Raw genomic sequence first — 13,886 nt, forward strand, 5'->3', positions numbered from 1 at the left:
AGAATACCTTGGCTTGGGGAACTGTAGGTGCTTAGCAAGGACCTCTCACGGTTCTCATGCGATCTTGGGGACATTCCACTGTCCGGCCCCATGGTCAGCAGGATGGGAAGGAAACACTCTGGTTCCAGTGAAGCGCTTTCCAGGGCCCAAGGAGAGCACCACAGGACAGGCCCGCGCTCTTCCTCAGCTTCTCCATGATGCTCGCTAGGGGTGAATCGTGGGGGAATCGTGCACTTTGCATTAGACAGGCGTCATTTTACAGACAAGGGAATTCCGCCAGCACATCATCCGCTGATGTTGTTTAAATGTAAGTCTCCCTCCCCCACTTCCCACCCTGCAGCTGCTGGCACCAGCCCTTCCCAGTTCTCAGTCTCTTCCTGCCAATGTGGGCGGGAGAGGAGCTCAGCCCAGGGGAAGCCACTTGACAGCTGTATGCTAACCAGCGCCCGTTCATCTGCCAAGTGGCCCCGGCTACTGTGGCCGTTTATCTGAATCCGAGTTCACAGACGAACTGACAAAGCACCTGCTCAGGGTGGCCAGAGAGCACCAGGGCTTCAGGGAGGAGCCACAGCGGGCTCCTTAGATGCAGAGGAAACAGCAGGATTCTCTTCCAACCTGAAAGAATCCAGTGCCAAGGCTCACCGACAGCGAGACCTGGCCCAGGTGCGGGGTGGAGTGGTCTGGGACAGGCCATGAGCTCCACCAGGACGCCATGTGGCTGGTGCCTGGAGCTGGGCTTCGGCTACTCTGAGCACACAGGTCTCAAACAGGGTCGGTGCATTTTTATGTGATTGACATAGTTCCTACCCTCGTGACGCTGCCATCGCCTTTGACATACAAAGCTGTGGGTCAGACAGTCAAAACAATGAGGAAAAAGAGCATGACCAAAGTCACACGATCCACAGATAGCAGAGCTCAGTTTGAATTCAAATCTGATGACAAACCCAAGCCCTTAACTTCTCCTATGCCCCTGTGGCCTCCCCTGGAGGGGACTCCTGGGGGTCCCAGCCCAAGCTGGACTTCTGGCACCTGACTGTCTTCACCAGCCCCTCCTTCCCTTCTTGCAGAGCTACATCATGTCTTATAATATTTTTAATTCAAGGACATACGATATAATATACTAAGTTGTGTTATATGGCAAAGGTGACGAAAAATAGACATACACACTCAAAATGCTTCTGCCTGGCCTTCTGGGTGGTGTACATTGCACGGTGGGTTACAGAGTGAGGTTTTTTTTAAAAGGACAAAGCATTATAACCCTTGCAATCAGCAATGTCCCCCTCTGGCCCCAGAAAGCAGGAGAACGCATCCTTTGGAGGGAGCCCGATGGCCTAGAATCTGCTCCACAAACCTCTCTCTGGTGGAAAAGCCCCTGGATTGGGCGTTGGGCCCACCTAAAGGAGTCAGTCAAATGTCCGCTTTGGGGGGTAGCGCCAGGCCCTTCCTGGTGAGGCTTCCGAAGCACAGATGGGCCCGAGGGCTGCCGCCAGACAGAATGAGGGCTCCGAGCGCCTCGATATCTGTAGCATTTTCAAGAAGCCAGCCCAGAAAATGGGGCTGGAGCTGCCTCTGGTCTCCTTCTGCGTTTCCATCCCTGCAACTTATTGTCACAGATTTCAACTCGGAACAAATCTTCCGATAAGGCTGCCAGCCGTATCCTCCCCTCATAAATGCTTAATTAATCTCACTGCATCTTCAAACCAGGCTCCCTTCACAAGAAGCCAAGAAAGACATTTTATCCTAAATCAGCCCGAGCACTGAATATTGATTTGTGACTCTGTGAAAATGTCAGTAGGAACCAGCTGAGCAAGGGGCCTGACCGCGAGGACAGATGCGGGCAGCGTCCCCCTGACTCTTGCTCCCTCTGCTCTCCCAGGCTGGGCTGGAGCCTCCCCCCATCACCTAGGGAACAGCGAGATCTCCCCCCAACCCCGTCTCCCTGCCCCCAGAGCAGCACAGCCTCTCGCAGGTGCACAGACCTTTCTGCCTGGCTCTATCTCTAGGCACCCCCGGCAGGACAGAGGTGAACACAGAGTCATTAACCCCTAAGTGAAATCGTCCCTGACGTTGCCAGGACAGGCTTGTAGACACACACTGCGTCAACTGCCTAAGAACCAGTGGGATTGAAGAGCTCGTCACCAACCCCACAATTCCAGCCTGGATGCTGGGATTATCAGGACACATGCATTATGACCTGGCATGTCCCTAGGAAGCTGAATGCCCAAACTCCACCCAGAGGCCCATCTCTTCTTCTATAGGCACATCCCTCAGGAACTGGCGAGCACCTGCCCACCTGCCCTGGGCCACAGGCTTCATCCACCTGCTGGTCACAAGAACCAGGAGGAGATCCAAACGCACGGCTCTGTGCTCTCTGCAAAAGAAAGCAGCCGGGAGGTCCCTTGCTCTCTCTCACTCTCCTTGATCTTCAAAACCGTGCGTTTATTTGTGCTCTCGTCCTGCTCACGGAGGGCCTCAGCAGCTCTGCCAGGCCTCTGCACACACAAGTTGAGCAACCCAGCTCAGGCCTATGACACCACGTGAGCAGGTCGTGACCCTTAACTGCCAAGCACAGGCCCCATGATTCCCGAGTCTCCCAAGGGACGAGATGATGGCCACCCAGGGCCCATTTATCAGGGATGAACACTTTACCAAGGAGAGCTATTAAGGCCCCTGGCCGCCTTCTGGTCTCCCCATGGCTCCACGGCTCCATTCCCAAGTGCCATGGCCACAAAGGAACTCTTGTTTAAATCGGGGACAACCAGGGTGCTACCACCTGACACACTGGATTGTGAATGAACACTTAATCCTCAGGGGAATACATCTCTTCCAGGTGGGGCTTCTTTAGCCAGAGCGTCATCAAGGCCACGGAGCAAAGCCTCAGCCACGGACGGCAGTGAACTTTGTGCAAGACAGAGTGGACTACTTCAAACCCCCTCACTTTGTCCTGACCTTCCCCACCACCCTGCAAGGAAAATGGCTGGTCCTTCTGCTAGAGCAGGCAAGAGAGGCTCTCTAGGCCACAGGATGGCACACTGATGTTCTCCGTCTTTCCCGGGCAGGCCAGCTTCCTGAACTACCCCGGTCATGGGTTTTTTGATGGGCCCCAAAATAAACTGCCTTTAGTTTAAAGCAAAGTTCAGGAATTCTATTGCAGCAGAAAAATTGGCCAGCTGCTAAAAGGTGGCTGGAGCTTTAAATTATTAAGCTTCTGCAGGCCAGCTGGGAGCTAGAGCCTTCTGCGTTGTCTGCCGTGTCTCCTATGACTGTGGACCCCAGTGACCAGTCGGTGAACTGGTATCACTCCCTCCAGACCCCAGGGTTCTCACAGGGGACATCAACTCCAGTTTAGGATGAGCACATTCTCCTTTTTCCTGTGAACTGCAGGCTCACAACCTCACCCAGAATAAGCAATAGGGTCACCATCCAAGTCATAAAGTGTCCCAGTTAGAGAGGCTTTTCCCTGACCCATGCAGAAACTTCTCCCAGGGAAACCAAGCTCTTACCAGCACCCAGCCTGGAGGCTGCCAGGCTGATTCAGGGTGGGACTTCCCAGAAGACATTTGGAGACTGCATAAGGTCAGCAGAAGTCTGGTTTGCTGGCGAGAGGCCTGCCGGACAGGAAACAGCCTCCGTGGCTCCCATGAGGGGTAACTGGAGAGTCTCCTGGGTAAGGAGCTTGGTGATGGCAGCCGGGTCACTGCAGACACCTCTTCACACACCAGTACGCACCCCTCAGCAGGCCTTGTCCTAAGTCCTGCCCCTCAGTCCACCATTTCTGGGCCTGCAGCCCTAGACAAGGTCCCAGCTGGTTTAACAACCCTAGGACCCGAGGTCCTCCAGCCCACCCTGCCAGGCTCCTGGCTGAGCTGCTGGGTCGTCCCCTAAGGTCTCTCAACCCACTATGGAGACACAGCAGCCAAATGATTTCCAAGCCTAGTAGAAGACAAGGTTTCTGGCATTCAGTGGGACTCCGGGCCTAGAAGGGTCCCCTGGGATCCTAGAAATTTCCACGTCATAGGGGAGGTGACCTCTCAGGGACCCCCAGCTATGAAAACACCTGCCATTAAGGTTCCAGCCACTAACTGAGGGCAGGATACCCCATCCAGAGAGGCAGGAACAAAAACTGCCCCCATGGGGTCCTTCCTCCCTCTGCCAGTCAAGGGAGCAGAGAAACCAGCCATAACCGCGCACGCCCCACCTGAGGACGGACACCAGGCGCTGCTGCCGCCGTCTTCATCCACTCTGTTCGGTCTTAGTTTCCAAAGAACCACATAAACGCACCAGGCTCGGGGTCAGTTTGCCTGACCGGCCCTCAGAGTGCAGATTTGTATGGGGACAGGATTTCCAGGAAAGCTTGTGGCTCTTTCCTGGACACCTGTGGCTGTACAGGTGTGCTCTGCAACAGTGGTCAGCCCTGGCTCTGCTCAGGTTTTAGTGATGCCCAGTTGGTACAGGCCAAGTTCCCAAGAGTGTCTGTCCAGTATCTGGAGCAAAGGGAATGATAGGCAGCAGGCTCAAGACAGCTCCCAGCTGTCCAAATGGAAGAGGTCATGGGTCAAGGAGGAGCAGAAACCAGGATCGATCACACACACACACACACACACACACACACACACACACAGGCCAGGAGACAGAGCTGGGAATGGGCAGAGGCAAATGGAAGAACAGGGGAGGTGGGCCAGAGGAGCTGAGCCCAGCCAACCTTCCCCACAGCAGTGTCCACATAGCATGAGTGAGGCCCAGCCTTTGTGTCCCACAGCAATTTAGAAGTGTCATTCCCTGGCACAAGCTAGCACCCAGGTCTCAACACCCTCAGCCTCCAACCCTCTGAGAAGCAGCCCACCCCAATGGGTTGTGATTTCTTTCTCCAGCCTTGAGAGTCTTTGCATCTCTTTTCCAGGGAATGTGGTTGACTCAGAGGAACAAAGACAGTCAGCCCTTTAGAAATATCATGGGTGTCCTTACAATCACCAACCCGAGCTCTCCATCTACGGGAACTCCACCATGGTGGGCTGAGAAACGGGCCTTCAAAAGATATGTGCATCCTGATCCCTACTTGGAAGGGTTGCATTATTTGGAAAAGGTCTCCACAGATGTGATCAAGGATCTAGTGATGAGATTTTCCAGATGGTCTAGGTGGCACCTAGTGCTATGTTTAATGTCTTTAAAAGACCAAAGAGGGATAAGAGAAGCCACACACCCAGAAGAGAAGGAGTCAAGTGACCCCGGGGCTGAGATGATCTGACCACAAGCCGAGGCATGCCAGCAGCACTGGAGGCTGGGAGGGATGAGGAACAGACTCTCCCCCAGCAAGGGGCCGGGGCCGGGGTGACATCTTGGCTTCAGACTTCTGGCCTCCAGAGCAGTGAGAGAAGAAGCATCTGTTGTTCCAAGCCACCAAAGTTGTAAAAACTTGTTAGAGCAGCCACAGAAACGAACACACACACACAAAACAAGAAGAAATGTGAAATGGAAAGCCAGGGTGACAGTGCACCTCACACACTGGGGCTTTGCTCAGAGGCGTTTGCTGATCTGGTAAAACGGATGCTAGCGTTTCAGTGGCCACAGAGAGAGGAAACGAGGCCTTAGGTGTGCTGGGATGGAGTTGTCGGGACTGTAACACACACACACACACACACACACACACACACAGCAAGAAGAAATAAGAAAGCTCGTGTGTCTCAGTCTAAGTGCTGCACTGAGGAGGAGGAGGAGGGAGGAGGAACCTCCTTGAATAACTCATCACCCCTCCTCCGCCCTCAACCTCGGGTTTGGGTTCAAGTTTTTACCACCTGGGAGTTTGAGGAAATTCCCACCCCTGAAATCAACATTGCCTACACTGATGGTATTTCAAGGTAAAACCCAAAACCGTGAACTCCAAATGTAAACTCGAAATGCACACAAAGCAATAGTTATCCTGGACACAAGCCAGAGACAAAGAGCACTATGCCCACAGAAATGGACTGTAAAACTCTTGTATCCGATAAATATGGCTTTAAATGGCTAAAGATAAAATGAAGAGCCATAGAGACAAGAGATTACTTAAAATTTAAAAAAAAAGACATAAAAGAGTGCCTGCAAGATTTAAAAACAACTCACACAGAACATTTAAAGGTTACAATAAGACATTAAGTGAAAAAATGGATTGCCCAAGTTTGGATGAAAACTAGACACAGCCAGAAAGAAAATTAATGAACCAGAAGATAGTGTTTTAAGTCATTATGCACAACCCAGCTGAAGGGCAAAGATGGGAAATATGAAAGAGTTCAGACAGGGAAGTCCAATGTGGGTCACAAAGGAGTGTCTGTAAGGGAGGGGTAGAAAGGATGGGAGAGAAGCAGCGTTCAAAAGAGGAAGCAGCTGAAATGGATCATATTCTGTTATGTGCATGTTTAAGCATGCCACAGTGAAACCTGCTATTCTGGATGATTAATATGCACCAATTAAAAAAAAAAAGGAATAAGTAGCTGAATGTTCTGCAGAATGGAGACACGAATCCTCAGATCTGAGATGTTCAAACCCCAGATGGTATAAATAAAACTAGATCCACCCCGGACACATTCTAATGACACTACAGAACTTACAGGATTGTAAAAGCAAATTCATAGACCAAGCAGATGGCCTCTGGAGCCATGACCCCAAGACCAGTAGAGGCCACCAACAACAACAGAAGCCAGAAGTCAGGAATATCAGACCCGAAATGTTGAGAAAGGAGATCAACTTTGGAATCAACTTATCCAGCTGGTCTCATCCGGTAATAGTGGACGGTACGAAACTAAAATAGTCAGAGATCCCACTGGGCAGTCTATGTGGAGGCTCATCTGGCCTCCATGGTAGCTCATACCAGCTAACTATGATGGGCTCAGCTAAACTGGCCTGGTCCTAGTATCCAGCTCTAAATCTGGGAACTCCCCCTCTAATATTCCCCTATTTCTTCCTGAAATTCTGCTCCTTTACCCGTCTGCACGAGCCCTGGGTGTTAACAAGGGCTGTGCTGGCCTCCAGCACCCCAGGCACCCCCAGCTCTGCATCCCACCTCCCCACCTTCTGATCCTCGGCCTCGGCCCACATGCCCTCCGTCTCCTCAGTCCTTTGACAACTGCGTCATTGAAAACATGGATCTAGCTGTCGACCCTGCCTCTGTCTCCAAACAGACTGAATCTGTAGCCACCTGGAGACTCAGAGGGACCCACCACGAAAATCTTTTCAGATTCACCTCTCACAGACTCAAGGCCAAGACGTCTGGTCTTCCCAAGTACCCAGGAGCACTTCCCTCCCAGAGCTGCTCAAAATCCCTTCAGATTTCTCCCAACAAGTAGCTGCGACCGCCTCCCACGTCCCCTGTGCTGTCCCCTAGATCAGCAGAGATGGAAACATCCTCCACCCTGCTCTCTCTCTGAATATTCCTCACTGATCTTTGCTGTCTCCTGGTCGCCTTTCACTGCTGTGACAAAGATCTGACTGGACAACCTAGAGGAGGACAGTTTTGGGGGGCTCATGGTTTCAGAGGTTCAGCTTGTGGTTGGCTGACTCCATTGCTCTGGGCCCGAGGTAAGACAGCTTCATGGCATGTTGAGGGCCACAGCCGAGTCGGGATGACGCATGGCATTTTTGCCAGAAGTAGTGGTTGAGAGGTGACGCCAGCGAGCCATTGAGATGATGACTTTTGAGTTCTCGCGGAGTTCCCGTTGAGTTCCGGTTCAGCTCTGGCAGGGATTCCTGGAGAGTTGGCATTGGCTGGGGAGGTGCTGGAGGAGGGATTTCCGGTTGGTGGTTCCTGGAGGAGCCGCGTGGCGTTCGGGAGAGTTCCCGGGGAGGGTGTGTGGAGTGTGCTGGTGGAGTTCAGAAATAAAGTTTGTTCCTGCTTCAGTGGCTCGTGATTTGTGCCCAGCCAGACTGCGGCACTGGCAGAAGGACATGGTGGAGAAGAGCTGCTCAGTTCTTGTAGCCAGCAGCAGAGAGCTTGAGTGCAAGGAGCCAGGAATGATATCACCCCCAGGGCAACCCCCAGTGACCTACTACTTCCTCCAGCCATGCCCTGCCTGCCCTAACGCACGCATCCATCCAAATTATTAATCCATCAAATGGATTAATCCATCCATTAGATTATAGCTCTCATGATCTAATCATTTCACCTCTGGACATTCCTGCAGAGTCTCACCCAGGAAGGGGCTTTTGGGAGGCACCTCGTGCCCAAACCATAACACTATCCACAACTGATAATGACTTCAAGGAGTTCAAAGAAAAAAGTTCAAGTTTCAGGAGGTCTCACGGCTGAAACTTGAGACCTTGGGGTCTGAGGCTGAGTCGCCCTTCCAGCCATGCTGGCCCTCGACCCTGGGGTCAGCGCAAAAGGCCCACACAGGCACCAGGCAGGATGCCTGACATAAAGGCCCAAAGAAATGCACCTGCTTTGCAGATCAAAGCCTCCGTGTTGGTTCCATCTGGCTTATTCCCTACGAGCTCAGAAAGATGGATGAGCTGTGAACTGGTCCAAAGGAAAGACGTGGTAATAAAACTACAAGAGACTGAGACTATAATAAAGCCAGGAGTGGGTGATTCCCTGAGGTCTGAATGTCCCCCCATGGGAGGTGGGGGTCCCAGGACACCTCCACAGGATTTCACAGAGATGCTTTTATAGTCTGCCCTAGTCCAGCATCACACGGGCAGTGCCAAGCTCGGACAGTCCCTGTTGCCCTGGAGCGCCCTCCACGAGTCCTTGAGCCTCACACGCCAGCCCCCCTCAGGATCCCCGGGGCTGTGTTCCCTCCAGCTTGTGCTGAGCCTGCAGCCCCTGCTCTCCATCTGGGAAGTGGTATGGGAGCTTGTCTGGCTGAAGGCTTTGCCCCGAGTTCCATCGGTGGAGGGGGAATCGAGTCCTGCTGCTCGGAACCAGCCTCAGGCAAATACGTTGAGCTGAATGAGAACATCCCATGCGGCTGAGCTGAGCGACCCACCACGTCCAAGAGCAGACCACCTGGAAGGCTCAGCCCGTCCCTCCCACGTGCTGGAGAAAAGGCACCTTGGAGGTCCTCCTGGGGGTTTGGAATTATGGAGGCCAACTTCAACTGGAGAACCCACTGGTCATGTGATCCCAGAACTTTCAAAGAGAGAATCCTGGTAACTTGGGATTCCCCACCCTCCCACCAGGGGCCATTTCCCTTCCTTCTTGGCTATGATGTGACCAAGTCCAGACACTCTCCCTTTGCCCTTGAGTGGTGCCATTGAGGGCAGAGAGCTGGCTCTGCGGCTGGCCTCCCGGGGGCTACTTGAGGGTGGCCCATCAAAAGTTCCCTTCACGATGGTGCCCACCTGCCATGCTGGACTGGTGCAACCTCAAGTTGAAGATCGGGACATCTTGGGGCCTCTGGACCACTGTTTGTTTCTGTCCCCCATCCCTGCCACAACATGGGACAAAACACCAGCGGCTCATGGGACGGCCACTTACCACAACCCACACATGGCAGAGAAGCCGAGGCATCAGGAAGAACCCCGACGTGTGCCGAGTGGTAGGTATCCCACCCACAGAGGTGGAATGGGAGATGTCACTGATGCTGGACACACTCTGAAACTGGGGCCTGTCCCACCGGAACCCAGCGCTCACACCAGAGGTTAGGCTGGTGGTGCCGGGCTGGCGGGGCCGGCTGCCGGAGTCTGACCCTGAAGAATTTTAAATCTTGTACTTGGTGATGCACAGCCCCAGATTAGGAGGTTTCAGCGGGGAACTGAGACCCGGTTTCTCTTAGAAGATGTGGCCACTTCAGCCACCCTGGGGTATCCCTGAGCAGCAGCCCCCACAGCCCCACCTACCTGGCCCCTCCTTCAGACCGAGTATTCGCTCTTCCATTGGTTGACCGCCTTTTTAACCTTGAACCACTTGCTGGGGTCAGATGCTCCAAGTTTTGTGGAAGTTCTATTTGAATTTTATTTATCCAGCTGCCTCTTATTAAGGATGACCATTTAATTTAATACGAAACAAGGACCTGCTTGAGAATGATCGAGAAACCCACCGGTGACACCAGAAGAGAGACACAGTCGGCTCCCCAAGCAAACAGGGCCGTGAGCACCACTCCTTAAACAGCCTTTGTGATGAGAGGGTGGGAATTTATTTTCATTACTCTGTTGATTCCTGGCCTGGGGGGGGGGGGCTGGGGGGNGGGGGGGGGGGGCTGGGGGGGGTCAGGGAAAGAACAAATGTTCCATTTTATTTTTTTATAACCACGATGATTGTCCAAGGGAAAAAATATCAACATTTTACTTCTCAGAAAGACATGCCCATGGGGAGAGTTTCAGTTCCCAGCATCACTAAACTTTGTCTCACTGAACAAAACAGAGAAACTGCACTAATAAAAAATAGTCATGGTGACTTTAAATGTTGATATATAATGTGTTCTGAACTCCGTGCTGTGACAAACACTTTACACATAATAAGTCACTGTCAGACTCAATAAAAATGGATGAGGTAGCAAACTGTTATCCCCATGTTAAGGATGAGGAAACTGTGGCACAGAGAAGTCAAGGAGTGTGCCCAAGGTCACACAGCTAGAGAATGGCAGAGCAGAGACTTGAACCCAAACCATTAAGCTCTTAACTCCACGCGGTAACAACACGCCCTGCCTCCATCAGGTTGTTCTGTGGAGAAATACGCCAGTCCATAGTCCAATCCTGTGAGGACCCAGTGTGGCCACTGCTGGGAACTTCCCGAGGTCAGGCTGTGGACCACTGGGCATCCCTGACCACACCCGCATGGCCAGCTGCATGCAGCCGAGAGAAATCACTGAGAACTGGCAGCCAGGACCCCACCCTGGGACTAAGGGTGTGAGGTCTGACGGCGAGGAACCGCTTGGGCAGCAGTGAGTGACAGGTCCACCACTCTGCCCACTGGGCCCGCCAATGCCGCTTTCCCTTTAGGGCCTGGACTGAAGAGCACTCGATTCCATCAGCCCCAGGGACATTGAGGAGAACTGTCCCCAACTCAGGAGGGCTATCAAGGAGCCGAGTCTGGAGAAAGGCTGAAGGCAGCCACACACTGTGTCACTGGGTCCCCTAGCCCCACTCGACTGCACTAACGGCTCCCCAGGAGGACAGGGTGAGTTGGAAACAGACACCCCGCCATGCTGCTGATGACCGAGAGCACGGTTCCCAACCTCAGGACACTCGGAGGCTAAGACAGAAGACGTGAAGCCTGCTCCCCAGCCACTAGGCAGGTAGGAGACTCTTCCTTCTCTGGGCCTCGGTTCCTCGTCTGTGAAGTGGGTGCAGCTTTACTTGCCTTCACAATACGGCAAGGAAGAAGTAAGACGGCACGTGAGCCCTTAGCACGTGACCATCTTGGAAACAGCCTTCTGTGAGCATCGGCAGCTGGCCACCCAGAAAGCCTCTTTCTGGAACAGGGAGTCACTGTTCCACCTGGAGAAAGAGCCAGGCAGAAAGCGGGTCCCGCTTGCCAGCTCTGGGGATCCACAGGGAAACCTTAAAACCACGTTGCCATTTAGGAAATGTGCTCTTTCGTGTTTGCTCCTCTTCCGTCTGTTTAACTTTTGCAAAAGCACACGATGTGCTCAGCTCACAGCAGATGCCCCCAATTCAAGTTCCTTTACCTGTAGGTCGTAAATCTAGCGAGTGGCCTCTGGATGCAAACAGGTGCTGTGTTCAGAAGGCCTGGTGTTGTGCAAACGGCGGGGAAAGGGATTCAGAAGGAGCAAGATAAAAGTCTAAAGATGGCCAGACCCAGCTCCAGGGACCACCTGACAGATAAGGCAGACAGGCGGGCATGGCTCACCTGTGCTGAGTTTCTATAGGGTGCGGGCAGGGGACAGTCCCCAACTGGTTGTACAAACAAGGGATCTTGCAAGTGGCTTTGAGCTGCTACCCAGAGCAGCCAGCTGTCCAGATGCTAAAGTCTTGTCCCCTTCCTGTCCTCCCCCTCTCTTCCACCCTCCTCCTTGAGCTAGGCCTGGAATCCTGCCGTGTCAGCAGGACACACAGGACCTCACATCCTGGTCAGGCCAAGTAAGTCCCCAGAATGCTTTCTGACCAAAGGATATGGGCTGCAGATCAACTCAAGGGACCCAGGGGCAGCTTAGCCAGTCAGAGCCTGGCCTGAGAGGCCAAGGCCCCAGGAGCCGTGGCCTGCAAGCCGGGCTCACCCCACCACCAGGCCACCAGGCCAAGGATGCACCCAGAGCCCTGTGCAGAGATACAGCGAGATGGCAGCTCAGGGGTGCCCGGGCAGACGTTTGGGAACTCAGGAAGAGACAGAGGAGGGGGAGCACTCTGTCACTCTGAGGTCAGAGCCTCCTGGCTGAGTCTGCTGCTATGCCCTGGAGTCCAGAAACCAGAGCGGTGACGGTGGGCAGGGTGGTGACAGCCAACAGGTGGCTGGGAGAGTGGCCTTCTGCTCCAACCTGAAGAAGGTCAGGCAGGAGACTGAGCCTGGCAGCCTCCACTGGTCACTCCCTCCCAGCCAGGTCACTGCCATCTGACATTGGGGCTGTGGCGGGGGACAGAAAAAAGGGAAGAAATGTTGGTTGGGGTCAGAAACAGAAGATGCCTGGAGTCTTCGTAAGCTACCCTTCAGGAGTGGGATGGAGGGCCTTGGGGAGGGCGCAGGGAGCAATATCACAGGAGCCACTAAAACATCCAGAATGCTGCTCTGTCTTCCACAGCCATGGGCAAGACAACACAGCCTTTAAAACCCTGTGGGAGGCCTTTTGTGAGCACACTTTGGGGATTGCAAGACTGAGGGCCAAATCCTAACTCTGCCAACATCAAAACCTCACATATAGCTGGGCACAGTGGCACACGCCTGTCATCCCAGTGACTCTGGAGGCTGAGGCAGGAGGATCCCAAGTTTGAGGCCAGCCTTACCAACTTAGTGAGACCCTGTCTCCAAATAAAAACTCAAAAGGGCTGGGGATGTCACTCGGAGGTAAAATGCTCAAGGTTCAACCCCCAGTACCAACAAATGAATAGAAAAACCTCTCCTGTTAACCAGGAAGCATGCCCACCTGCAGCAGACAAGACTGGTGAGCTCCTGTCTGTCTCAGGTGCCACAGATCCGGGCACACACCTATTCTTATTAGGAATATCAGATTCATCCTAAATGCTTCCTGAAGCAACATCTTCCATTCCTATGTGAGATGCTGCGGGGTGGGTGGTGGTGGCAGAGGATATAAGGAAACCTAGCCACTCCGCATCATTGAAGGTGCCTACAGGAGGCATCAGGAGAAGCCAAGCTCTCGGGCTGGAGCCCTCGTACACGGTCCCAGAGATTCTCTCTACCCCAATCTGGGCACATATGTTGGTCTCGGGTGCAGTCGGCAAAGATTTTCTGCAAAGAGCCAGATAATAAATGTTTCCAACTGTATGGGCCACACGACTGCGCAGCTCTCAGTGCACCACAATAGTAGCCGCGGGAAAAATGGACATGGATGGGCCTGGTTGTGTGCCAATAAAACTTTATTCACAAAACAAGTGGTGGGCCAGAAGTGCGCCCCGGGGCTGTGGTTTCCCAAGCCCCGTCTAGGGATTTCAAGCTTCCCTGGTGGCTACAGCAGGGCTGGGACTGAATGAGAAGCAGCTCTACGTTCCTCCACGGCCCCACCAGACCTCATGCTCCCACTGCTGCTAATGAGGTCAGAGTTCGATGGCCCCATGCATGCCCCACTTCACCCTGGCTGCTAACAGTCTACACCTGCTCCGTAAATTTTAGGTCCCTTTCTGCTCCTGCCCCTCCTTCTCTCCCCCGTTTCGCTCCTTACTGGTCCATTCTCAAGAATCAACTTCTAGGGCTGGGGATATAGTTCAGTGGGTAGAGTGCTTGCCTCGCATGCACAAGGCCCTGGGTTCAATCCCCAGCACTGCCAAAAAAAAAAAAAAAAAAT

This window comes from Marmota marmota, unplaced genomic scaffold, assembly GCF_001458135.2.
Source record: "Marmota marmota marmota unplaced genomic scaffold, marMar, whole genome shotgun sequence".
In the NCBI taxonomy this organism is placed as follows: domain Eukaryota; kingdom Metazoa; phylum Chordata; class Mammalia; order Rodentia; family Sciuridae; genus Marmota; species Marmota marmota.